The sequence below is a fragment of the Dermacentor variabilis genome, chromosome 2 (genome assembly GCF_050947875.1).
Source record: "Dermacentor variabilis isolate Ectoservices chromosome 2, ASM5094787v1, whole genome shotgun sequence".
NCBI classification, from domain to species: Eukaryota; Metazoa; Arthropoda; class Arachnida; order Ixodida; family Ixodidae; genus Dermacentor; species Dermacentor variabilis.
Window position 1 is genome coordinate 56893260 of NC_134569.1, and position 26709 is coordinate 56919968.

At 49.5% G+C, this 26709-nt stretch overlaps 1 protein-coding gene across 2 annotated transcripts in view; it reads left to right on the plus strand.

Moving 5' to 3' along the window:
- Positions 1 to 9253: 9253 nt before the first annotated feature.
- Positions 9254 to 26709, plus strand: part of LOC142571919 (zinc transporter ZIP1-like) — a 64224-nt gene continuing 46768 nt past the window's right edge. Inside the window, exon 1 of one of the 2 annotated variants that reach the window (XM_075680634.1) lies at positions 9254 to 9569. The gene's annotated coding sequence lies outside the window, so the exon portion shown is untranslated. The remainder of the gene's footprint in view (positions 9570 to 26709) is intronic. The other variant, XM_075680631.1, reaches the window with a different exon arrangement.

Here is a 26709-nt window from a genome sequence, read left to right on the forward strand (position 1 = left end):
CCACTTATCAGCTACTACATACCTCATCACCGTCGTTATAGCTTCCAATTAACTCATCGATGCCTGAACGCGAAAGCCGATCTGTACCCTGTGACAACTGTAAAATCAAAGCTGACACAGCTCGGTCGTCATATTCCGCTGAAGGCAAAATTTCGAAAATGTCCCTGCTGATTGGTAGGCGTGGCACATTTCTTTCTTATCGTTTCTCTTGTTTGACTCAGCTGGCTGGAAACAATATTTAGCTTTTCTGTTTCTGGCGATATGTTATCGCTTTTTGGCCCCCTGACTCGACGAACCAAGGCACAGCTAAATTATTCTTATTCTTATATCCGGTGCAGCAATATGCAATAACTGCCGCGCAAGTAATTACGCCTCCTTTATAAAACATATATATATATATATATATATATATATATATATATATATATATATACTGCTGAAATTAGTGACCATGAGCCAGTGTCACGAGCTGCGCAAGCCAAGTGTAAATCCAACGTTGTCAGTATACGTGTATTAGTGAGATCGGCGTAGTTGGAATCTGCCTGACGCTCTTTTATTTTTTTCTAACTTTCCGTTTGGCATCAAAAAAATATATCTAATCGTAATTGTGAAGCCTCGTCTTTCGCATAAAGTTCGGCTGGTCCACTTCGCGGTCTACGAGTCCAGTTGAGAAAGCCTGACGACAGGGTGGAGTCAGCCCGGGGCATGCATGCAGCCCGGCACAGAAGACTGTGCAGATATGACTCCACAACTAGCGCAGGGCAGAATGGACAGCTCAAAGAGGTGTCCATTCTGGCGTCAGTATGTTAGGTGTCAGTATATTTCCACTGTAAGAGACTGGATAGTGTGGCACCCGCACTCGCTCAAACTCTTCGGAGTGATACCCCCCGGCCTTGAATGGTGAGGCCACCCGAGAGGCCAGAACCACATCAAAGTATGAGAGCTCCCGTGGCGCACCGAAGTTTCCCTTCTGTGAGGCCCATAGAAGGTCTCTTGGGACGCGGTGCACCGCAGAAAGAACTGGCCTAAAAGAGGCGCCGCGGTTAAAGTCGCCGTGTTTTCACCAACTCCGCTCTGATTGGATTAACGTTAGTCATATCTGGGTGTCAGTGTGCGGCGTGTTTGCGAACTCCCGGTCTCACAGCGCGCATGCTGCGTACTCGACAAGGCAGCATCCACGTGATATGATATATATATATACGCTGCACGGCGCTAACAAACGACGTGGGCTGCCAGCAGCCGAGACGCCGTAACTTATTTACGACCGACGGCGCAATGGCCGCCGACGTCAATTCGACTCGTGCACGAGCCTCGCGTGTGTATATGCAGCTGCACTGACCAGTCCGACGCATACTCGTGCGCGCTTTCGACTGCGTGCAACTGGCCGTTGATTCGTTGTTATAGGAGAATATGAAAACGCACTGACGTGCTCACTGACAAATAAGTATATTTATCTGTTCTACGTAATAAAAAATAAATCCCTGTATAAAGCCTGCGTATATTGACCGATGGCTGCTATCTCCAATATGCACAGACCTTCTTATTGGAATATAGCGCACTACAGTCGATGGATTCTCTTATCTATGTAAATTTATTTGATTTAACCATTGGATGTGTTTCACTGGGCTTTGCTCATTCTTGGTCAACTCTGCCAAATTGTGTATGCGCCACTGGGAAGCAAAAAAGGTATACAATCCTTGAATGTGGTTAGAGACCTGTCGTATAGGTCTCCATCCGTGCACCTGCAATCGCCGTTCCTCCCTCGACGAGCATCATACACCGCGGTGGTCCTCCGTGACGTCGATGCGTAGCCATCGCACACTGTCCATCTGGCCGATTTGATGTTCGCATTTTGGCGCAGCTTGCGATTTCGAACGTGGAAAGTGCATGATATTAATGCCGTGACCTTTACGCTGCTTAAATTATATCAGATCGTGTACGCTGCACATGATGAGAATAAACACTATTATGCACATAAGTCTTTAGTTTTATAGTATCTGATTAATCGCTTCACTAAAGTTTCGATACATATACCGGTTAGTTCACATAGACTGAACCAAGCCTTGAAAAACAAAATGCTCGTCATGTTTGCGCAGTCGCTTTGGTGTTGCGCTGCTAACCCGAGGACGCGGGATCGAATCCCGGCCGCGGCGACCGCATTTAAATGGGGGCGACAAGCAAAACGTGTCCGTGTACCATGCAGTGGGTGCACGTTAATAAGCCCCAGGTGGTCAATATGATCCGGAGTCCCCCACTATACGATGTGTCTCACAAGCTGAGCGTGATTTTGGCACGTAAAACCCCAGCATTTTGTCAATTCTTTAAAAAAATAGTTCATCTTAGGCGACGGAGACGGAAGCATATTGCTAGTAGACGCCTTAGTTACTCAGAGCATTTTTGGACATGTAGTTAACTAAGTAGTTTCGTTCAATTATGCAAACATTTAACTATTTGTTTTGCGTCATACATTTAAATGTAAGAGTTGTAGAGCGCGCTCGGAGCACTCAGTGAAGTTGTTTCCATGATGTCACCTGTTACGTGGTTCTATTGTTTCCGATCTCGGCAGAAAGCCTGCGAAATATGAAAAAGAGGAGGTAAACAGCGCATATTGGTGGGTTTCCCGCAATAACTGAATGAAACTTTACGCCTGTGCGCCGGCGCTCCCAGTTCGCAGCGCTCTCAACCGCACTTCCAAAGAACGAAGGCCGCATGTCTCTTACAAAAAGAAGCGATCGGCCCCGGCATCCAGGCATTCACGTGAGCACCGCCATTGTGAATATGGAAGTATGCCATCGAAATAAGTCGACTTTGTAAGCGGATTGAAAGACAGAATCGTAGGCTTGCTTTGCGACGAGCATATAGGTTTCGTTCTTTCAAAACACGGTTGAGAGCGCTGAAAACATACGCGCAAGGCTTATTGAAGTCATTCTCCTAATATTTCATGGGCTCTTTTCAGAGCTCGGAAACGAGAGCCAAGCAAAAGATGATGTGATGGAAACAACTTCATTTGGGTGTTTCTTAGCACGCTCTAAAACATTTAACTTCAAACTTATGCCTTGTTATCTGTATCTAAATATTCCCGTAATTGGCCTTAGCTAAATAGCCAACTAATTACGCTTAAAGTATACTCTTAGTAACACACGATGATTTATAACAATATGACTTTGATCCCGATCCCCTAAGATGCATTTACTACTCCTTTTTTTAAAGCTTGACTCAAGTGACGTGAAACACCCGATAGATTTACTAGTGTGCTTTTGATCTACTACATTTCTTCTATTTCCCTTCGGAGTTCTCTCGGTCATTGTCACTCCAGCGCCATAAAGAAATATGCTTACGGCAATCTCGTTTTTGAAACAGCTATCCAGATATCCACTGCAGCACAGTCGAGCAGGAGTTCGCATGGTACAGTCCTTCCGCAAACTCTGAGTGTGTGTGTTTAGGGTTATAGTGCGGAAGCACAATCACCCTACCCCTCCACTCCCCCTATCTTCTTTCGATGCCTCGCCTATATCCACTGACAAAAATTTCTACCAATCGCAATAGTAAACAGTGTCGGTATCGCGCCTAACTCTATGTCGTTAATGCACTGATTGCCAAAAACCAGCAGCACGAAATTTATAACCTCACGCACAACATGGTCTTATCGCTCGGATCTAGTTTCACCAAAAGTGGTCCATTTTAACGAAGCAATTCTCATTTCTTCTTCTTCCTCTCTCTCTCTCTCGCTCCCCCGTTCATTTTTTCTCTTTTTTTTATCAGCGGAACTATTTACCTCTAGCCCCGTATGCATACCCGCATGCGTTGCCAAGCGGGTTACGCTGGGTGGCTTGCGTTCGTATCGTGGACGTTAATGTGGGCTCAGCCGACTATTTGGAGGAGTTGGGGAAAGAGTGGGGCGACGGCGCCTGTGCACGTGGCCTACGCCTTCGTGGTTATCGCGTCATGCGCGTCGGAGGTGCCGGCGCGGCTGCAGCAGCGGTTGCGGCAGATGCATGGGAGGTACGGTGACCGCAGCGACGCTTGTGTCGCCGTAGTGTGGTGCCGTATTAAAGATGTGTATGATTTCAAAATGTATGCAGCTCCTGTGTGCAACCTAAACAGCATCGCTGGTAATCCGTCCCCATATGATTGTTGCGGCCCCACAATTTTTCTTTTCTTTTTTTTTCTTTGTATAGTCAAGCGGCGTTAGACGTTGAGAAGGCGTGATCATGGACAGCGACGTAGATTTGATTTCATGGTATCGTGTTGGGAACATCAAAAATAAAGGACGGAAGACTTTAGCGGTTCATTCGGCTCTGAACTCATTTGTAGCGGCATGCTACATTCTATTGTGCACCGCGAAGACAATCTTGCTTGCTTGCTTGCTCCCTATATCAAGGTGCGTACCCACTACGGGGGGTTGGTCAGGGTAAAGTTCTTGTGCCGGCTTGACAGCTTTTTCCTTAAATAATTGCGCTCACCGACTACGGAGAGTGTGCAATAACGCAAAAGCTATAGGCTTGTGTGGGTGCGGGGTTGCAGTTGGAGGACAATGTAATAAAGTGAGAATCTGAAGTATGAAATATGCAAAATTATATTTAATATATAACAATAACTTATAGCATATTAGAGAAAGAAAAGTGTTGTTTAGATAAATAAGTTGTGACTTTATCTCTATTGTGATGTATGCAACGACCTTTCGCAGCATGCATGTCGTATAAATCGAAATACATGCACACACTTAATTCAGCACTTCCAGGCTCTCAATGTCTAACAAGACTATGTTTTTAGTTCTATTGTAGTGTTTTATGGAATGTTACATTCGCCACTGTTGAACCAAAAGCTTGTGTTTTTTTTTTGTGTGTGTGGGGACTTTCTTCTTTAGCTGGTGGTTCGTTTTATTATTTGAAAATATCGTATTCAGACAATCTTCGCGCGTCATGTTTAGTTTAGTTTTTCTTGCGTGTCGTTCTTGGTGTCTTTGTTTGTTGGTTTCTTATGACTAATAAAAATTGGGCACCTCGGTGTCCTTTCTTCTCGTTCATCATGGCGATATTGGCTTTTAGTCACAGTGATACGTTTCGAGAAGTTGTGTAAAGCAGTCCTATTTTCCATTCGCAGCGGTGGCGTAGAGCCAAAACATAGCCTCGCGTGCAAGAGGACCATGGTTCGAAACCCGGTGCCGCACAATTTTCCAGCAGATAAAAAAAAAATCAGTGTTTTGATAAAAACTGCATAAACAGGCCTGGAGTGTGGCCTGATCCCCGTGACCAGAACCGGTAATGCACTCCCTCATCAGAGCAGGATTAGCCACCTTGGTGCAGTACTTGGCCACAACCTCGTATATGAACACAACAATCAAACCCCAGCCCTCGGTCCCCAGCAGCTGCGAAGCAGCTGCTGGGGACTGAGGGCTGGGGTTTGATTGTTGTGCACCGCGAAGTCTAGTCTAGCAGTGCTATTGGAGGAATTATAGGGCAGTAAACGGGATATAATGGGGCTCAGTGAAGCTATAAGGACGAAAGAAGCATACACAGCGCTGAAAAGCGGGCACATCCTGTCCTACCGGGGCTTAGCGGAGAGACGGGAACTAGGAGTCGGATTCCTGATTAACAAGGATATAGCTGGTAACATACAGGAATTCTATAGCATTAACGAGAGGGTGGCAGGTCTTGTTGTGAAACTTAATCAGAGGTACACGTTGAAGGTCGTACAGGTTTACGCCCTCACATCCAGTCATGATGACCAGGAAGTCGAAAGCTTCTATGAAGGTGTGGAATCGGCGATGGGTAAAGTCAAAACAAAATACACTATACAAATGGGCGACTTCAATGGGAAGGTAGGCAAGAAGCAGGCTGGAGACAAGTCAGTATAGGGAATATGGCATAGGCACCAGGAATAGTAGGGGAGAGTTATTAGTAGACTTTGCAGAACAGAATAATATGTGGATAATGAATACGTTCTTCCGCAAGCGCGATAGTCGAAAGTGGACGTGGAGGAGCCCGAAGGGCGAGATTAGAAATGAAGTAGACTTCATACTCTGCGCTAACCCTGGCATCATACAAGATGTGGACGTGCTCGGCAAGGTGCGATGCTGTGACCATAGGATGCTAAGAACTCGAATTAGCCTTGACTTGAGGAGGGAACGGAAGAAACTCGTACATAAGAAGCCGATCAATGAGTTAGCGGTAGGAGGGAAAATAGAGGAATTCCGGATCAAGCTACAGAACAGGTATTCGGCTTTAACTGAGGAAGAGGACCTTAGTGTTGAAGATGTGAACGACAATCTTATGGGCATCATTACGGAGTGTGCAATAGAAGTCGGTGGTTACTCCGTTAGACAGGATGCCAGTAAGCTATCGCAGGAGACAAAAGATCTGATCAAGAAACGCCAACGTATGAAAGCCTCTAACCTTACACCTAGAATAGAACTGGCAGAACTTTCTAAGGTAATCAACAAGCGTAAGACAGCTCTCATAAGGAAGTGTAATACGGATAGAATTGAACTTGCTCTGAGGAGGAGAGGAAGCCTAAAATCAGTGAAGAAGAAACTAGGGATAGGCAAGTATCAGGTGTATGCGTTAAGAGACAAAGCCGGCAATATAATTACCCATATGGTTGAGATAGTTCAAGTGGCTGAGGAGTTCTATAGAGATTTGTATAGTACCAGTGGCCCCCACGACGATAATGGAAGAGAGCATCGTCTAGAGGAATTTTAAATCCCACAAGTAACGCCGGAAGAAGTAAAGAAAGCCTTGGGAGCTATGCAAAGGGGCAAGGCAGCTGGGAAGGATCAGGTAACAGCTAATTTGTTGAAGGATGGTGGGCAGATGTTCTAGAAAAATTGGCCGCCCTCTATACGCAATGCCCCATGACTTCGAGCGCACCGGAATCTTGGAAGAACGCTAACATAATCCTAATCCATAAGAAAGGGGACGCCAAAGACTTGAAAAATTATAGACCGATCAGCTTACTGTCCGTTGCCTACAAAGTATTTACTACGGTAATCGCAAATAGAATCAGGAACACGTTAGACTTCTGTCAACCAAAGGACCAGGCAGGATTCCGTATAGGCTACTCAACTATAGACCATATTCACACTATCAATCAGGTGATAGAGAAATGTGCGGAATATAACCAACCCTAATATATAGCTTTCATTGATTACGAGAAAGCGTTTGATTCTATCGAAACCTCAGCACTTATGGAGGCATTACGGAATCAGGGTGTAGACGAGCCGTGTGTAAAAATACTGAAAGATATCTATAGCGGCTCCATAGCCACCGTAGTCCTCCATAAAGAAAGCAACAAGATCCCAAAAAAGAAAGGCGTCAGGCAGGGAGATACGATCTCTGCAATGCTATTCACAGCGTGCTTACAGGAGGTATTCAGAGACCTGGACTGGGAAGAATTGGGGATAAAAGTTAAGGGAGAATACCTTAGTAACTTGCGATTCGCTGATGATATTGCCTTGCTTAGTAGCTCAGGGGACCAATTGAAATGCATGCTCACTGACCTAGAGTGGCAAAGAAGAAGGGTGTGTCTAAAAATTAATCTGCAGAAAACTAAAGTAATGTTTAACAGTCTCGGAAGAGAACAGCAGTTTACGATAGGTAGCGAGGCACTGGTAATGGTAAGGAATACATCTGCTTAGGACAGGTAGTGACCACGGATCCGGATCATGAGACTGAAATAATTAGAAGAATAAGAATAGGCTGGGGTGCGTTTGGCAGTCATTCTCAGATCATGAACAGCAGGATGCCATTAGCCCCCAAGAGAAAAGTGTATAACAGTTGTGTCTTACCAGTACTCACGTACGGGGCAGAAACCTGAAGGCTTACGAAAAGGGTTCTACTTAAATTGAGGACGACGCAACGAGCTATGGAAAGAAGAATGATAGGTGTAACGTTAAGGGATAAGAAAAGAGCAGATTGCATGAGGGAACAAACGCGAGTCAGTGACATCTTAGTTGAAATCAAGAAAAAAAAATGAGCATGGGCAGAACATGTAATGAGGAGGGAAGGGTAACCGATGGTCATTAATGGTTACGAACTGGATTCCAAGGGAAGGGAAGCGTAGCAGGGGACGGCAGAAAGTTAGGTGGGCGGATGAGATTAAGAAGTTTGCAAGGACAACATGGCCACAATTAGTACATGACCGGGGTAGTTGGAGAAGTATGGGAGAGGCCTTTGCCCTGCAGTGGGCGTAACCAGGCTGATGATGATGATGATTATTATGATGATGATGATGATGATTTTCCATTTTCATCATTCAGCAGGAAAACCTCGAAGCCTCTATACCTGCCCACCGTTTTGGTAGCTTGGCACTTCAGATTAGCTTTAAATTTGACGTTTAATTGCAGTGTTTCTGAAATTTAGCGTTTGTGTAAATCCACGTCTAAGCCACAAAGGATGATGCAGTTGCTGAGTTAAAACTTCGTGGTTTTCGCACTCGGTGAGTCGTTCTGAAGGTCCCATGAAAATTTCTCTGAGGCCAAATTTACTTCCACAACTGGAGGGGGAGGGGAATGAAAAATCAGTCCCTTTCATCTATGTCGCAAAATACTGCGCTGTATGGTCGTTTTGAAACGCCTCCTTTTAGCTCATCCATTTTACGAAAGGGGACAAATCGACGCTATCATACCTTTAAATTAAGCAAATATTTATGCGGACGACAATGATTGGCCCATCAGCTTAGATATTTTCGACTGATCCAGTCCCTTGTGATACTAAGCTTGAACAGTACGCGCGATATCATAGCATCGAATACGCGTGAGGATCGCACTCAATAATGGTCATATTACGAGCCTGAGATTGCAGCATTTTCCTGTTTGACGTCTCCATTTGAGTAGCTGAGTGCATTGCACCTCTCCAAGATATAACCGCGAATATGCGATGTGTACTAGCTGACGAAAACTATAATCACGATTGTATAGTATCTCGGTTCGTGCGGCATTGCAGTTCCATTCTCAATTCAGTGCGCAGTGACAAAATCATTAAAACCGATCGCGCCACCTCCACGTCGCGGCTGCCAATACGTGTCATCGACCGCCCTCGTTTCCGCGCTTCCGTTCCGCGGGCAGGCGCTCATGATGTTGTCGTTCGGGGAGCAGCAGCAGTTAGCAGCCGATCACACGCCGAACGCGCGCTTGTTCGCCATTCAACGTGCCGTATTTATACACACGAGTCGACTCCGCAGTCGTTCACGAGCCGCTTCCACCTCCGGTCTAGTCTCTCGTGAAATGCATTCACTTCACAAACAAGGCGACGCCTGGAAAGAACACAATCGTCTGAGGCCCGCGCGCACGGGGCGTTGAAGAGTTGACTGCGAGTATCGGAGCTCTAGCAGAGAGCGGAGGGAGGGGAGGACGCGAGGAGCGCGCTGTGATAACAGAACGCCCTTCCTCCTCCTCTCCTCCGCAGGCCTGCCTCTTGCCTCCTCTTGCTCAGTCCATTCCACGCCCGATAAGCCACCACCGAACAAGCTGTACCTCGCGGCGACACCGACCACTAAACACACCCCGACAAGCTTTGCAGACGGCACGCAACCTTGCTCCGAGAGGGACCACGGAATCGCCGGCGGACGGGGTAAGAGGAACTGTTGCATCTCTTCTCTCGCACGCTGTATTAAATAGCCGCGTGACTCCCGCCCGCTAGGCACATGACGGCGCCGCTGCAGCTTGCGCAACCCGTGCTGCTTGCTGGCTTCGCCTGCTGGCTGGCGCCTGCACCTGGCACGGCCGCAGCGGCCGCGTCGGGCCGAGAGGCAGTTGGCGGCTTATATACGCGGTTTGTGCGGACGGAACGCAAGTTGGGGCTGTGTGCAAAAAACTCGCGCTCTCACCCGCTCTCACCTCACCTGATTCGTTCGCGGCAGCGGCTGGGGCGACGCGCGTTATCTTCAACAGGAGCTCGCGAGGCTTAGCTGCGTAGGGCCGGGCAGCGCTGAAACGTGCGATATCGAGACGCACGCCCCTCACGACCCAACGAGTGTCGAATCCCCGCCGATCGCGATGTTGCGGCGTAGAAAGCGGAGTGCCGGCTCCTCGATTGTCCTTTCGCTGAGCGACGTTGCTTGCGACTTCCTTAATTTAAGCACCAAGTGAGTCGCTTAGAGAATTCGGAATGAGCTAACTTCGTCACCAAGGTGACGTTCGGGGAGTTCGAAATGCGACCTTGAAGCACTCCGTCGTGAATAATAATGAAGCAGCAACGCGCGGTGGACCAAAAATATTTATGAAAGATTTGCATTCGGAAAGCGCTCCTTAGTCGAGGTGCACTGAACCACGGCCAACAGTGTTTTTTATAGAGCCGCGAAGCTCAATGCTTTCACAGCGTTAGGTACTTGTATTATGTTCCGGTGATCTATCGTGCCGTTTATCACCTGCCGCCGCATTAAACGCTCAATTGGCACTGTGTAACAAGCTTCTTGCTCTATAACTTGGATGAGGTCATCATCAGTGAAACGCGAATGAGTCGAGCGATGGTGAACGGTAGCAGGAAACTTCGCCTGTGCAAGATGACCCCAAGGCTTCGTCAGCTCTGTGTTCACATTGTAGCGCCAACGGTGTGTATTACGTGCCACAATGTGGCACACTGGCGAGATGCTGCTGCTTGCAAGCGTGAATGGAAACCAGTTTGGCAGCACAGACTGACGCTGTCTTTCGTCAGAAGTCAGCCTGCAGGCGCAACAGGAAAATTTAACGCTCACGAAAATGGCAGTTTTCAGAATTGGGTTTCTTTTTGGCGCCTGCGTAGCAAACGAAGTTCTTATCAAAGCGAAACGGCAATGTCTTCCTTGAATATACCGTCCCGTAGTTTCACCTGGTTCGGTCGGTTTTTATGTCGGTCGCTGGTCGTGCTCTTGCCGAGTAGGCTCCTTCTCATTCTTTAAAACAAAGAAAGATGAGCGTCCGGCGGCGAGATGTGAACCTCCCCCCGATTTGGGTGGTCGCCGTGTGTTGATGGTGATTATGATTTCCATACTATATACGGCACCTACCCACAACCGGGGATCGACCAAGAAGCGTGCCCACCTCTTGCTTGTGATGCTGTTCATATTTCGACACATGCCCAAAACTGGAGATCGGCCAAAGAGCGGGCAGTAAATGTCGTGCCAACGTAATCTAGCTGTTTGACATGACCGCTGCGCGTGTTGATGATGATTATGATTTCCATACTATAGTGCATACCTACAATGGGGGCTAGGCCAAGAAGCGCGTTGTGTTGCGTTTCGCCTGCGACACGTGGTTTTGCCGGCGCGACTGCGGCGGGGCGGCAGACATTTTGGCCCGATCGTCGTCGCCGCAACACTCATCGCCAGGTGTTTCCAGGCGCGACTGCGGCGATGCGACCGCCTAGGGATCATCCTCGCATTCCAGTCATTGTGCCCGAAACAGGCGATGCCAAAGCAGGGATCTCATTCCAGTCATTGTGCCCGAAACAGGCGATGCCAAAGCAGGGATCTCGTTCCAGTCATTGTGCCCGAAACAGGCGATGCCAAAGCAGGGACCATCCTCTCATTACAGTCATTGTGTCCGACCGGCAGCGCCACGACAGGGTGCTACGAGATCGTGCTCGACATGGTGCTACGGCATCGCTACGACAGTGTGCGTCACCATTAGCCCATTGTACATTCACGTGCTCGTCTTTTGAGGGGTTCCTTCTTGCCCTCAACTGCGAGAGTATAAAAACAGCTGCCCCCGGACGCCAAAAGGAGGGCTCCGATTTCTTCTGTTGAGTGAAGTGCTCTCCCGTCTCTCTACTTCGGTCAAACTGACCGCCAACTCTTTGCGATGTTAAAATAAACAAGTTGTTTCGTTGTTACCAGTCGACTCATGCTTTGCCGGGACCTTCGGATGCTTCCAGTTGTACCCCAGGCCGCCAGGCCAACGCTACCCTTGGGGCTTGCGACCCAGGTACAACCACGGGCGTCAGCGCCGAGTTCCCAACAGATCGTACCAGCGGTCCGATCCAAACATCTGGTTGGCAGCGGTGAGATCGCCTACGACTTCAAACAACTGTCTGCCAGCGGTGAGATCGCGACAACGGAGGCCAGCAGCGAAGAGATGCAGTTGACTGTATGCTGAGCAGCTCAACGACGATCCGGGAGCAGTGCAACGAGCCCTGTGTGACGACTGGTTGCCTGCAGCGGAACGACTGCGCGGAATTCCTGCCTGCGAGGTTTGGTGAGTGCGGGACTTTCTTCTTCTGAGCTTTGCCAGGCTTTTTGTTAGTGTCAGAAACAGAGCTGGTAATTGTGGTTGTCGTTGCTGCCGGGTTAGTTGCGGCAAGACAATAATAGGCAGTAGAGAAAGCAGCATTCAGAGCAGCCATGGATTTGAAGTCGTTGCGCAAACCGAAATTGTTGGAGCTTGCAAGAGAGTTGGGTCTGGATGTCTCAGACAAACTAAGAAAACCGGAACTGATAAAGGCTATTCTTGAGTTAGAGGCTGAGGATGACGAGCTGTCGGAATGCCTTGAGACCATTGAAGAGAGAGAGACTGCAAAAAGACAGGAGCGCGAACTTAAAGAGCAAAAAGAAAAAGAAGAGCGCGAACTTAAAGAACAGAAAGAAAAAGAAGAGCGTGAACGTAAAGAACAGAAAGAAAAAGAAGAGCGTGAACGTAAAGAACAGAAAGAGCGAGAGCAACAAGAGCGTGACCGTCAACACGCTTTGGAAATGAAGCGTCTTGAGGTAGAGATGGAACGCGCTCGTAATGGAAGTCAGGCACACGGTGCAGGAGAACGCGTATTGTTCAAAATGACTGACCTGATGCGGCCGTTTAAGCTTGGAGAGGACATTGGTTTGTTCCTGGTTAACTTTGAGCGAACGTGCGAGAAGCAGGGGTTCTCTCGGGAAACGTGGCCACAGCGCTTGCTCACTTTGTTACCCGGCGAGGCGGCCGACGTAGTCGCTCGCTTGGATAGAGAGGAAGCAGAGGATTTCGACAAAGTAAAATCGAGTCTGCTAAAAAAGTACCGGCTGTCTGCGGAGGCGTTCCGTCGGAAGTTTCGGGAAAATGAGAAAGGCAGAAGTGAGTCATATACAGAGTTTGCGTATAGGCTTATGTCAAACATGCAGGAGTGGCTCAAAGAAGAGAAAGCGTTTGGTGACCACGATAAAGTTCTGCAGTGTTTCGGGCTAGAACAGTTTTATAGTCGGTTACCGGAGAACGTGCGATACTGGGTCTTGGATAGGCCAGACGTTTGTACGGTGGCTAAAGCCGCTGAGCTAGCCGAGGAGTTTGTGACGCGTCGGGCTCGCGGAGCTAAGGACGGTCAAAAGGGTGAATTTGGCTCGAAGTTTGAGAGGCCAAAGTTCACACCCATGAGATTAAAGGGGGACACGCGTAGTGCGGATGCGAGCGAAAGCAGTCCGACCAAACGTAAAGAGACGGCGGCAGCCAAACGCAGAAAGCGGTTCGAGATGAGGCGAGCGCGCTTGTGTTATACGTGCCAGAAGCCGGGTCACTTTTCGGCGCAGTGTCCGGAAACGACACCAAAAGTTGTGTTTTTTTCAATAGGCAGCACTGACGAGAACATGAAGCTTCTCGAGCCTTACATGCGAGACCTCCTCGTGAACGGGAAAGAGTGCCGAGTGCTTCGCGATTCCGCAGCTACGATGGATGTAGTTCACCCGTCTTACGTAGAACCCCATATGTTCACGGGCGAGTGCGCGTGGATCAAGCAAGCCGTGGAAGCTCATAGCGTGTGTCTGCCGGTAGCAAAAGTGCTTATTGAAGGACCTTTCGGAGCGCTTGAGACGGAGGCGGCAGTGTCATCTATGCTGCCACCCCAGTACCCGTACCTATTTTCAAACAGGTCCGATCACCTCCTGCGCGAGAAGGGGCTTTTGTTTGGTGAAGCTAGTGTTCAGGCCTTAACCAGATCGAAGGTTCGGGAGCTCGCTGCAAAGGCGGTAGTTGCGGGGCCGACGTTATCAAACAACGAAAAAGGGTCAGAGGCGCAGCAAGCTGATATTCAGAGCACGCCCGAACTGAATAAAATTGAGTCTGTAGCGTTGAAGGCGCCAGATACTGGAGAGGAAAATCCCGATTCGGGAAAGTTAGAAGAGCTATCTACTGATTTGCTCATCGCGCCTACGTCAGACGGACTTGATAGGTTGCTAAAAGTCAGCCGGACGGCTTTGATAGCCGAGCAAAAAAAGGATGGCAGCCTGGAAAACGTGCGCTGCAATGTCAAAGAAGGTATCGCCAGGAAAACTGCGCGTTTTGTGGAAAGGGGTGGAGTCCTGTACCGGAAGTATCTAGACCACAGAGGAGTGGAGTTCGATCAGCTGGTCGTGCCTCAATGCTATCGTCAGGATCTGTTGCGCTTGTCACATGGGGGTTCGTGATCCGGACACCTAGGAGTTAAGAAAACTAAGGACCGTCTCTTGCAAGAGTACTATTGGCCAGGGTGTTTTCGGGACGCAGACCACTTCGTGAGGTCATGTGACACCTGTCAGCGGGTGGGCAAACCAGGGGACAAATCGAGGGCGCCGTTGAAATTGGTACCTATCATTACGGAGCCTTTTAGACGGCTCGTTATTGATACTGTGGGACCTCTGCCGGTAACAGCCACGGGGTACAGACACATTTTGACTGTGATCTGCCCAGCGACAAAGTTCCCTGAAGCAGTGCCGCTTAAAGAACTCAGCTCAGTTGAGATAGTTAATGCACTACTGTCCATATTTGCGCGAGTTGGTTTCCCTGCGGAAATCCAATCAGATCAGGGCACAGTGTTTACTAGCGCTTTGACGACAACTTTTCTCGAAAGGTGTGGGGTAAAGCTGTTACACAGCTCAGTGTACCACCCACAGTCGAATTCCGTTGAGAAGCTCCACTCCGTCATGAAGCGCGTGTTGAGAGCCTTGTGTTTTGAACATCAAACTGACTGGGAGCTGTGTCTGCCTGGGGTGATGTTTGCTTTAAGGACCGCGCCGCATGCGGCTACGGGGTTTTCGCCAGCTGAACTGGTGTACGGTCGCTCGCTTCGATCTCCGCTTCGCATGCTTCGAGAATCATGGGAAGGTAGGGGCGACGACCCAGTCGTGGTGGAGTACGTGCTTAAGCTCCTCGAACGCTTAAGAAGGGCACAGGAGTTGTCAGGTGAAGCAATGACAAAGGCCCAGCAGAGGGCCAAGGTTTATTATGATCGGACAGCCAGGGCCCGTCGTTTTGAGGTTGGCGATGAGGTCATGATATTGCGCACATCGCTAAACAACAAACTAGACGTGCAGTGGGAGGGCCCAGCACGAATTGTTCAGAAACTGTCGGACGTTAACTACGTGGTAAGTCTGCCAGGAAAGCGGAAAGCACAGCAAGTTTACCACTGTAATCTGCTCAAACCTTATAGACAAAGGGAAGCAGTGGTGTGCATGATGGTAAACGTTCCTGAAGAGCTTCCGGTCGAGCTTCCGGGACTAGGCTCAGTGACGAACAGGGAAGACACCGGTCAAGTCATTAGTGACCTTATCAGTAAAGCACCGCTGTCGCCCGAGCAGAAAACCGAACTACACCAGCTATTACAAGAGTTTCAAGGTCTGTTCTCTGAGAGGCCTGGTAGGACTTCTGTACTTACTCATGATATTGAACTTACCTCCCCAGAGCCAGTACGATCCAAGGCGTATCGGGTGTCACCCCGCCAGAACGATATTATGGAGGCTGAGGTAAAGAAAATGCTACAGCTCGGTGTTATTGAGGCAGGTGAGAGTGATTATACCTCCCCTTTGATTTTAGTTGAGGTACCGGGCAAGGAACCTCGTCCTTGCGTCGACTACCGCAGGCTTAATTCCATCACTAAGGATCAAATTTATCCGATCCCTAACATCGAGGAGCGCCTTGAGAAAGTTAGTAGCGCTCAGTTTATTTCCACCCTAGATCTTGTCAGGGGTTATTGGCAGGTTCCACTTACAGAAGAGGCTAGTAGGTATGCGGCGTTCATTTCACCAATGGGAACATTCCGTCCTAAAGTGTTGAGTTTTGGTTTGAAGAACGCGCCATACTGTTTTTCAAGTCTCATGGATAAAGTGTTGCGGGGACAGCAAGAATTCGCTTTACCGTATCTAGACGACGTAGCGATATTCTCCGCATCCTGGTCTGAGCATATGGCACACTTGCGGGCAGTGCTAACCCGCCTGCGCGAAGCGGGCTTGACAGTCAAGGCTCCTAAGTGCCAGATAGCACAGGCCGAGGTTGTCTACCTCGGTCACGTGATTGGTCAGGGTCGTCGCCGCCCCTCTGAAATAAAAGTGGCCGCTGTGCGAGACTTTCCGCAACCGCGCACCAAGACCGATATTCGGTCGTTCTTGGGTGTCGCCGGCTACTATCAGAGGTACATCCCTAGGTACTCTGATATCGCGGCTCCCCTGACGGATGCTCTAAGAAAAACAGAGCCTCAAACAGTCGTCTGGGACGAGACAAAGGAAAGAGCTTTTAGCGCCCTAAAGAGTGCCCTAACAAACCAGCCTGTGCTACGATCGCCAGACTATACAAAAGGGTTCGTTGTTCAGTGCGATGCTAGTGAGCGAGGCATGGGCGTTGTACTGTGCCAACGGGAAAATGGAGAAGTAGAACACCCCGTCCTGTATGCTAGTCGTAAGCTGACCAGTCGTGAGCAGGCGTATAGCGCCACCGAGAAAGAGTGTGCATGTCTCGTGTGGGCCGTTCAGAAATTGTCATGCTATCTAGCCGGCTCAAGGTTTATCATTGAGACGGATCACTGCCCTCTCCAATGGCTGCAGACCATCTCTCCCAAAAATGGCCGCCTCCTGCGCTGGAGCCTCGCTTTACAACAATATTCCTTTGAGGTGCGTTACAAAAAGGGGAGTCTCAACGGTAACGCCGATGGCTTAAGTCGAAGCCCCTAACGTAGGAATCAGCCTCAAAATTGTTTGTTACTGATGTTTTTCTTCCTGAGGCAGGATTTTTTTTTAACATATTGCTTTTGTTTAGTGTTTCAAAGTGATGATATGCTTTCTAGTGCAATTTTTCAATTTGTGGACGCGTTCTGAGTGATGCTAGACTACTGTAAGGAACTAGGCAGTGGTATAAAAAGGGGAAAGAGCCTGGCAGGGCTTAGTGAGGGTTGTGCCGTGCTTGCTGACTGAGCGGTTGAGTTTCAGCGTAGTTCTAACGCTTGCCGGGAACGAGAACAAAAATGTGAACTCTCCCGAAGTCACTTTGCAGTGTCCCGTGCGAACCTGAACGAGAGAACGAGGCCTTCTCTGTGCGCTGCGCTCAAGAAACGTCGAGGGACGCCCGACTTCGGTTATGAGCATCATCGAGCGACATCCCTCCGGACAGCGGATGCAGTCCCCTGTCCATCGGGATCTCCTTCCCCCGGCGGGGCGGTCTGTTGCGTTTCGCCTGCGACACGTGGTTTTGCCGGCGCGACTGCGGCGGGGCGGCAGACATTTTGGCCCGATCGTCGTCGCCGCAACACTCATCGCCAGGTGTTTCCAGGCGCGACTGCGGCGATGCGACCGCCTAGGGATCATCCTCGCATTCCAGTCATTGTGCCCGAAACAGGCGATGCCAAAGCAGGGATCTCATTCCAGTCATTGTGCCCGAAACAGGCGATGCCAAAGCAGGGATCTCGTTCCAGTCATTGTGCCCGAAACAGGCGATGCCAAAGCAGGGACCATCCTCTCATTACAGTCATTGTGTCCGACCGGCAGCGCCACGACAGGGTGCTACGAGATCGTGCTCGACATGGTGCTACGGCATCGCTACGACAGTGTGCGTCACCATTAGCCCATTGTACATTCACGTGCTCGTCTTTTGAGGGGTTCCTTCTTGCCCTCAACTGCGAGAGTATAAAAACAGCTGCCCCCGGACGCCAAAAGGAGGGCTCCGATTTCTTCTGTTGAGTGAAGTGCTCTCCCGTCTCTCTACTTCGGTCAAACTGACCGCCAACTCTTTGCGATGTTAAAATAAACAAGTTGTTTCGTTGTTACCAGTCGACTCATGCTTTGCCGGGACCTTCGGATGCTTCCAGTTGTACCCCAGGCCGCCAGGCCAACGCTACCCTTGGGGCTTGCGACCCAGGTACAACCACGGGCGTCAGCGCCGAGTTCCCAACAGATCGTACCAGCGGTCCGATCCAAACAGTTGGCATGTTGATTGTGCTGATTTGCATCATACTATGGCACATAGCCGAAACTGAGGATTGGCGGAGAAGTCGCCGGTGCATTTAAAATGAATAAGAAGACATGAAGAAATACAAGTCAATACAATAGTTGTCACATTGCGCACAGCACGGGTACGCGAGAGTCCACGCGCGCTCTCCAGTTTCCTTTAGGTCAAAGATGCAGGAATGAAATGGGCAGATTCGTCGCATTTCGTTAACCGCTTCGCAGAGGCTTCGCTTCACATAAGTACGTGTTGGATCTACATAAGTCTTTTCATTCTAAGGTAATCGGTGGCTATTTCTGTTTTACAAGCTACAAAAGTTAGCATTGGCTGCGAACAAATGAATCAGTCGTTTTCCCGAATATCCGTGCTGATTTTGCTACAGCCCTATTCTATCGTGGCGTTGCTACAGAGATCTGATTTCGAAGCATTAAAAGGAATATTCTCAGTGCTCAGCGGCGCGCGGCTACATAGTATGTATTTGTTCTGCTTGCGTCTTTTGCCGTGGCTCATTTGCTAAGGAATTCTTATCAAGGAATCTGCATCGCATAGCACAGATTATGCCAGTCAAGCCAGAGTGAAATTTTGTATAGCGCTTGTCTTAGGACTTTTTCTATACCGTGCTGCTAGCAGTCATTGTTCTGACAATGCGTGCCGACCTAGTGGAGGTGTATGCACCAATACAATAAAAGCAAGCTTTGCCTCATTGTCAGCGACAAGTGCTTCGGTCCATTACTCTGAAAATATATATACATTATGTCAGAAAGGTTAGACTGCTCAATTGAACGAATCTGTGAACGCTTTCCTGTTTTTGCACGTCGCCAGATTCGTCAGTCTGCTTTTTGTTATATATGAGCATCTCTTCCTCTTCTCCTGCCACTTATGCGACGTCTTTCAAGTTGACCAACAGCTCGCGCCACTTATCTAACGCGTCCTGCATCTGTGCAGGCTCAATAAACAGTTCTACTTGTGCTCTCGACCCGGCTGCTCCTGTGTCCGATTCGTTCCAGCAACAACACAACATGGTGTCAGCGTAATCGGAAGCACACCGCAACTATGCCCCCCCCCCTCCTCCACGCGTTCCTGAAATCACCGGCACACTTCGAGCTAGGCGACAACCCGCAACAAGCCTATAGGAGGACTGGAAAGAAGCGACACCATCTACGAACAAGCCTGTGAGTACACTACGAAACCCGCCGCCACGCGAAAAGGCCCCTCTCTCCATGTTCTCGGGGCCTGCGGCCGCCACGGCGCCCAGATGTTTTCCCCTCTACCTCCGACAGCCGACGGCGTGCTGCCGACGGATCAAATTACCAACATCCTCAAACAGTTCGACGCCCCTACAAGCCATACAAAAACGTTATGCAGGTGTCTGCTGTCTTCAACACATTGAAGCAAAAAGAAAACCAAACATTCAGCGAGTTTGTAATGGACCTGCGGAGGAAAGCAGAAAAATGCGACTTTGGAGAGAGAAAAGGCCGAACCATTGGTGACCGCATCGTTGTAAAAACAAGCGACGAAGCACTATGAGAGAGCCTTTTTTCGCGAACGAGGCTCAACGCTCGACAGAATATAAACACGTTCAAGGCAGCGGAAATTTCCAAAAAGCACGTAAGAGAGCTTGAAGAGCTGAAGCTTGAAGCAGAAGCCATACAAAAGCAGAAGCAACTCAAACGGATCTCGCATCAATCATCAACGTCGAGGAACCAGCAACTCAAGCCACAGATGAAATCGCAACAAAGATGTTCACGCTGTGGAAAAACGCACAATCGGCGCGAATGCCCAGCGTATGGCTCCGAACATGACAAAGTCGGGCATTTCGCCAGCATGTGTAGGCAAGGCCAATGAGCCAGCATAACCTCACGCCAGCACATCGGTATGCTGAAGTAGGCACAGCAACATGATCACCAACGAGACCTTTTCTTGGAGAACCTCGACCTCCTCAACATAAAAAATGAAAACCCTCCCCCTACCGGCAACACAGCGGTCACGCGAAGCTTGTCCAATGCTTTAGGAGGAGTTGGTTAGTTTTAAAAGAGAGTTGGATAGTTAGTGGATCGGCCCGGCGCTGTCGTTGTGCTTCGGAGATGGCAGCCCGAACTTCTGGAATAGCAGGGCGTTGTCGTTGTGCTTCGACTTCAGCTTACCGAAGCTCTGGGTTTGCCCGGCGAGCACGAACACGTTTACTGGCCCGCTCCCGCTGCCGTTCCTTGAACAAAGCCTGCTCTTCGGCAGAACGAACCGAACGCGGCCTCCCCATCTGACCGGCGGGCCTGAAGTGGCGCGAAACGGCGAGCGCCCGAGGCGAGCGAACACGCGATCACACCCTTTCCTTCCTCTGGAGAGAAAGACGCGCGCCTTTCCTTGCGTCTACTTCTTCATGCATATAAAACCCCGCCTTAAAGGGCGTGTATGATGAACCGAAACTGGCTGAATCGTGGCCTGGCCATTTAATGTATAGTGATCGGTAAAATGGAGGCGGAGATATCATGGACAGTAAACCTTTGTATAACGTTTTACGCGACACAGAGTAGATGTATTCAGTAGAACACCGAACTGTCAGGAAACGAACCGCCAAGTAAACTTCTTGCACGAACCCTCACAAGCATAAACATGAAAAATTGGGAGAAACAACTAAATCAGGTAACGCATTAACAAGTGTGGCTTGCATGAATGACCGAAGTATCGGATGCGAAGTATCGCGAAAAAATAAGAAATGAGGCACTATTTGCCTCACATAAAGATGTACTAAACCGAGCCCACCTTCACTAACAGGCCTAAAAATATTGTCTCGCCTCATGGGCTCAAAAGTTGAAGACCATACGAAGGTCGCAAAGATTTGGTGAAAGCCTTGGATGTAAAGGCTGGCACAATGAATAACTTCCAATACATAGTAATTTTTTTGTTGCCGAGAACTTATTGCAGGCTTCGGCTTTCCAAAAATAGAAAGTCGGTGTGGAACGAATGTCTGGGTGTAACTCTCCAGGGCCGAAACCCGTTCTTTCCAATCGTGTGCACTTAATTTATGCGCATCTAGCGGCACACCAAGATACTTTGGCGGGACATGAGTCCACTTAACGCCTGCAAACTGTTCTGGTGTATAGCACCATGAGCCAAACCATAAGCCTAAACTTTTCGAGGAATTCATTCGTGATCCTTATACGCTGCCAAATCCCTATATTGTCGATACTACCTTTTCAACATTGGATTTATCCGCGCAGAAGAACGCTAGGTAATCTGCATAAGCTAAGACATTTACTTCATTACCCAGTATATTGAAGCCATGGATGTAACTCGACTGAATTACGCTGAAGCATAGCGGCTCCAGGTAAAGGGTGAATAGTAGTGCGGACATCAGGCAACCTTATTTTACTGAAGAACAAATAGAAACAGGTTCGGAGAGATGGCCATTAATAACTAAACGAGTAGAACAACAGGTGCAGCAAAGCCTAAGGCCCTTTAAGCACAACGTAGCCTACATTGGCATGCTCCAGAAGAGAAAATAAATAGAGTGACTGACCCGATCAAAAGCTTTAGCAAGGCCTACCCGGAGCATTGCAAGTGTACGGGCGATATGTATATTGGTTTGAATGGATCGGCCCCTAATTATGTATACATCCCCTTGCTGCAAAACATTATTTTATAAACTTCATAGTGAAACAATACCTGTAAAAACATGGCTACAGAAAAAGGGCATCTTTGTCTCTTCTGTTAACTGTCGCCTTTCTGATGTACCAGAGACAATTGAAAATTGATTTATAAGCTGCACCGACGCCATCTTATTTTTGGCATGTCCTCCAAAGGAATATAAAATATGACTTTGAAATTAACGCTCATACTGTGCGCTACCTGCTCCCGACCTCCGATAATAATGTACCTTTCGATGTGTTTTTTCTCGTGGGACTGCACAGCTTGTGAAAAACGCGAATGGTGGAACGAAGCGCCGAAACGATTGTACCTACAAGGGTACATTTCATACAGATGATACTACACCTAAAGCATCTTTATGATGGACTTGATATACAACAGGACTGGTGCCCCATTTTGTTAAGATGCCTATCCTTACCACCCTTATAAAGTGGCACCAACGTTTCCACCCTGTTGTAATCGCACCGATGGCACGAGTTGTTGGGAACTCGGCGCTGACGCCCGTTGTTGCACCTGGGTCGCAAGCCCCAAGGGTAGCGTTGGCCTGGCGGCCTGGGGTACAACTGGAAGCATCCGAAGGTCCCGGCAAAGCATGAGTCGACTGGTAACAACAAAACAACTTGTTTATTCTAACATTGCAAAGAGTTGGTGGTCAGGTTGACCGAAGTAGAGAGACGGGAGTGCACGTTACTCAACAGAAGAAATCGGAGCCCTCCTTTGCCGTCCGGGGGCAGCTGCTTTTATACTCTCGCAGTTGAGGGCAAGAAGGAACCCCTCTATAGACGAGCACGTGACTGTGCCGCTCGGGCACAATGGGATAAGGTGACGCAGCCGTCGTGCCGGCGCCGTTCGGGCACAATGGGGAGCAGAAGGTGGCTCATACTGTCGTGTCGGCGCCGGTCGGGCACAATGGGGAGGAGAAGGTGGCTCATACTGTCGTGTCGGCGCCTGTCAGACCCCCTCGCTTCACAGTTGTTGGGAGCTCCTCTCCCCGGCTGCCGCGCTTCGACAAGCGTGGGCACCAATATGCACATACACTCACACACGCACATGAAGACACGTGGCATCGGAACATGCCTGGACGCGCTTGGCGGGGAGGCGTAGCGGCGGCGCCGAACAGGCCAAAATGTCTGCCGCTTTGTTGCAGCCGCGCCGGCAAAACCGCGCGTCGTAGGCGAAACGTAACAGACCGCCCCGCCGGGGGAAGGAGATCCCGATGGTCAGGGGACTGCATCCCCTGTCCGGAGGGATGTCGCTCGATGATGCTCATAACCGAAGTCGGGCGTCCCTCGACGTTTCTTGAGCGCAGCGCACAGAGAAGGCCTCGTTCTCTCGTTCAGGTTCGCACGGGACACTGCAAAGTGACTTCGGGAGAGTTCACATTTTTGTTCTTGTTCCCGGCAAGCGTTAGAACTACGCTGAAACTCAACCGCTTAGTCAGCAAGCACGGCACAACCCTCACTAAGCCCTGCCAGGCTCTTTCCCCTTTTATACCACTGCCTAGTTCCTTACAGTAGTCTAGCAGCACTCAGAACGCGTCCACAAATTGGAAAATTGCACTAGAAAGCATGTCATCACTTTGAAACACTACACAAAAACAATATGTTAAAAAATCCTGCCTCAGGAAGAAAAACATCAGTAACAAACAATTTTGAGGCTGAATCCTACGTTAGGGGCTTCGACTTAAGCCATCGGCGTTACCGTTGAGACTCCCCTTTTTGTAACGCACCTCAAAGGAATATTGTTGCAAAGCGAGGCTCCAGCGCAGGAGGCGGCCATTTTTGGGAGAGATGGTCTGCAGCCATTGGAGAGGGCAGTGATCCGTCTCAATGATAAACCTCGAGCCGGCTAGATAGCATGACAATTTCTGAACGGCCCACACGAGACATGCACACTCTTTCTCGGTGGCGCTATACGCCTGCTCACGACTGGTCAGCTTACGACTAGCATACAGGACGGGGTGTTCTACTTCTCCATTTTCCCGTTGGCACAGTACAACGCCCATGCCTCGCTCACTAGCATCGCACTGAACTACGAACCCTTTTGTGTAGTCTGGCGATCGTAGCACAGGCTGGCTTGTTAGGGCGCTCTTTAGGGCGCTAAAAGCTCTTTCCTTTGTCTCGTCCCAGACGACTGTTTGGGGCTCTGTTTTTCTTAGAGCATCCGTCAGGGGAGCCGCGATATCAGAGTACCTGGGGATGTACCTCTGATAGTAGCCGGCGACACCTAAGAACGACCGAATATCGGTCTTCGTGCGCGGTTGCGGGAAGTCTCGCACAGCGGCCACCTTTATTTCAGAGGGGCGGCGACGACCCTGACCAATCACGTGACCGAGGTAGACAACCTCGGCCTGTGCTAACTGGCACTTAGGAGCCTTGACTGTCAAGCCCGCTTCGCGCAGGCGGGTTAGCACTGCCCGCAACTGTGCCATATGCTCAGACCAGGATGCGGAGAATATCGCTACGTCGTCTAAATACGGTAAAGCGAATTCTTGCTGTCCCCGCAACACTTTATCCATGAGGCTTGAAAAACAGTATGGCGCGTTCTTCAAACCAAAACTCAACACTTTAGGACGGAATGTTCCCATTGGTGAAATGAACGCCGCATACCTACTAGCCTCTTCTGTAAGTGGAACCTGCCAATAACCCCTGACAAGATCTAGGGTGGAAATAAACTGAGCGCTACTAACTTTCTCAAGGCGCTCCTCGATGTTAGGGATCGGATAAATTTGATCCTTAGTGATGGAATTAAGCCTGCGGTAGTCGACGCAAGGACGAGTTTCCTTGCCCGGTACCTCAACTAAAATCAAAGGGGAGGTATAATCACTCTCACCTGCCTCAATAACACCGAGCTGTAGCATTTTCTTTACCTCAGCCTCCATAATATCGCTCTGGCGGGGTGACACCCGATACGCCTTGGATCGTACTGGCTCTGGGGAGGTAAGTTCTATATCATGAGTAAGGACAGAAGTCCTACCAGGCCTCTCAGAGAACAGACCTTGAAACTCTTGTAAGAGCTGGTGTAGTTCGGTTTTCTGCTCAGGCGACAGCGATGCTTTACTGAATAAGTCACTAATGACTTGACCGGTGTCTTCCCTGTTCGTCACTGAGCCTAGTCCCGGAAGCTCGACCGGAAGCTCTTCAGGAACGTTTACCATCATGCACACCACTGCTTCCCTTTGTCTATAAGGTTTGAGCAGATTACAGTGGTAAACTTGCTGTGCTTTCCGCTTTCCTGGCAGACTCATCAAGTAGTTAACGTCCGACATTTTCTGAACAATTCGCGCTGGGCCCTCCCACTGCACGTCTAGTTTGTTGTTTAGCGATGTGCGCAATATCATGACCTCATCGCCCACCTCAAAACGACGGGCCCTGGCGGTCCGATCATAATAAACCTTGGCCCTCTGCTGGGCCTTTGCCATTGCTTCACCTGACAACTCCTGTGCCCTTCTTAAGCGTTCGAGGAGCTTAAGCACGTACTCCACCGCGACTGGGTCGTCGCCCCTGCCTTCCCACGATTCTCGAAGCATGCGAAGCGGAGATCGAAGCGAGCGACCGTATACCAGCTCAGCTGGCGAAAACCCCGTAGCCGCATGCGGCGCGGTCCTTAATGCAAACATCACCCCAGGCAGACACAGCTCCCAGTCAGTTTGATGTTCAAAACACAATGCTCTCAACACGCGCTTCATGACGGAGTGGAGCTTCTCAACGGAATTCGACTGTGGGTGGTACACTGAGCTGTGTAACAGCTTTACCCCACACCTTTCGAGAAAAGTTGTCGTCAAAGCGCTAGTAAACACTGTGCCCTGATCTGATTGGATTTCCGCAGGAAAACCAACTCGCGCAAATATGGACAGTAGTGCATTGACTATCTCAACTGAGCTGAGTTCTTTAAGCGGCACTGCTTCAGGGAACTTTGTCGCTGGGCAGATCACAGTCAAAATGTGTCTGTACCCCGTGGCTGTTACCGGCAGAGGTCCCACTGTATCAATAACGAGCCGTAATGATAGGTACCAATCTCAACGGCGCCCTCGATTTGTCCCCTGGTTTGCCCACCCGCTGACAGGTGTCACATGTCCTCACGAAATGGTCTGCGTCCCGAGAACACCCTGGCCAATAGTACTCTTGCAAGAGACGGTCCTTAGTTTTCTTAACTCCTAGGTGTCCGGACCACGAACCCCCGTGCGACAAGCGCAACAGATCCTCACGATAGCATTGAGGCACGATCAGCTGATCGAACTCCACTCCTCTGCGGTCTAGATACTTCCGGTACAGGACTCCACCTCTTTCCACAAAGCGAGCATATTTCTTTGCGATACCTTCCTTGACATTGCAGCGTATGTTTTCTAGGCTGCCATCCTTCTTTTGCTCGGCTATCAAAGCCGACCGGCTGACTTTTAGCAACCTATTAAGTCCGTCTGACGTAGGCGCGATGAGCAAATCTGTAGATAGCTCTTCTAACTTTCCCGCATCGGCAATTTCCTCTCCGGTATCTGGTGCCTTTAACGTTACAGACTCAAGTTTATTCAGTTTGGGCGTGCTCCGAATATCAGCTTGCTGCGCCTCTGACCCTTTCTCATTGTTCGATAACGTCGGCCCCGCAACTACCGCCTTTGCAGCGAGCTCCCGAACCTTCGATCTGGTTAAGGCCTGAACGCTAGCCTCACCAAACAAAAGCCCCTTCTCGCGCAGGAGGAGATCGGACCTGTTCGAAAATAGGTACGGGTACTGGGGGGGCAGCATAGATGACACTGCCGCCTCCGTCTCAAGCGCTCCGAAAGGTCCTTCAATAAGCACTTTTGCTACGGGCAGACACACGCTATGAGCTTCCACGGCTTGCTTGATCCATGCGCACTCGCCCGTGAACATATGGGGTTCTACGTAAGACGGGTGAACTACATCCATTGTAGCTGCGGAATCGCGAAGCACTCGGCACTCTTTCCC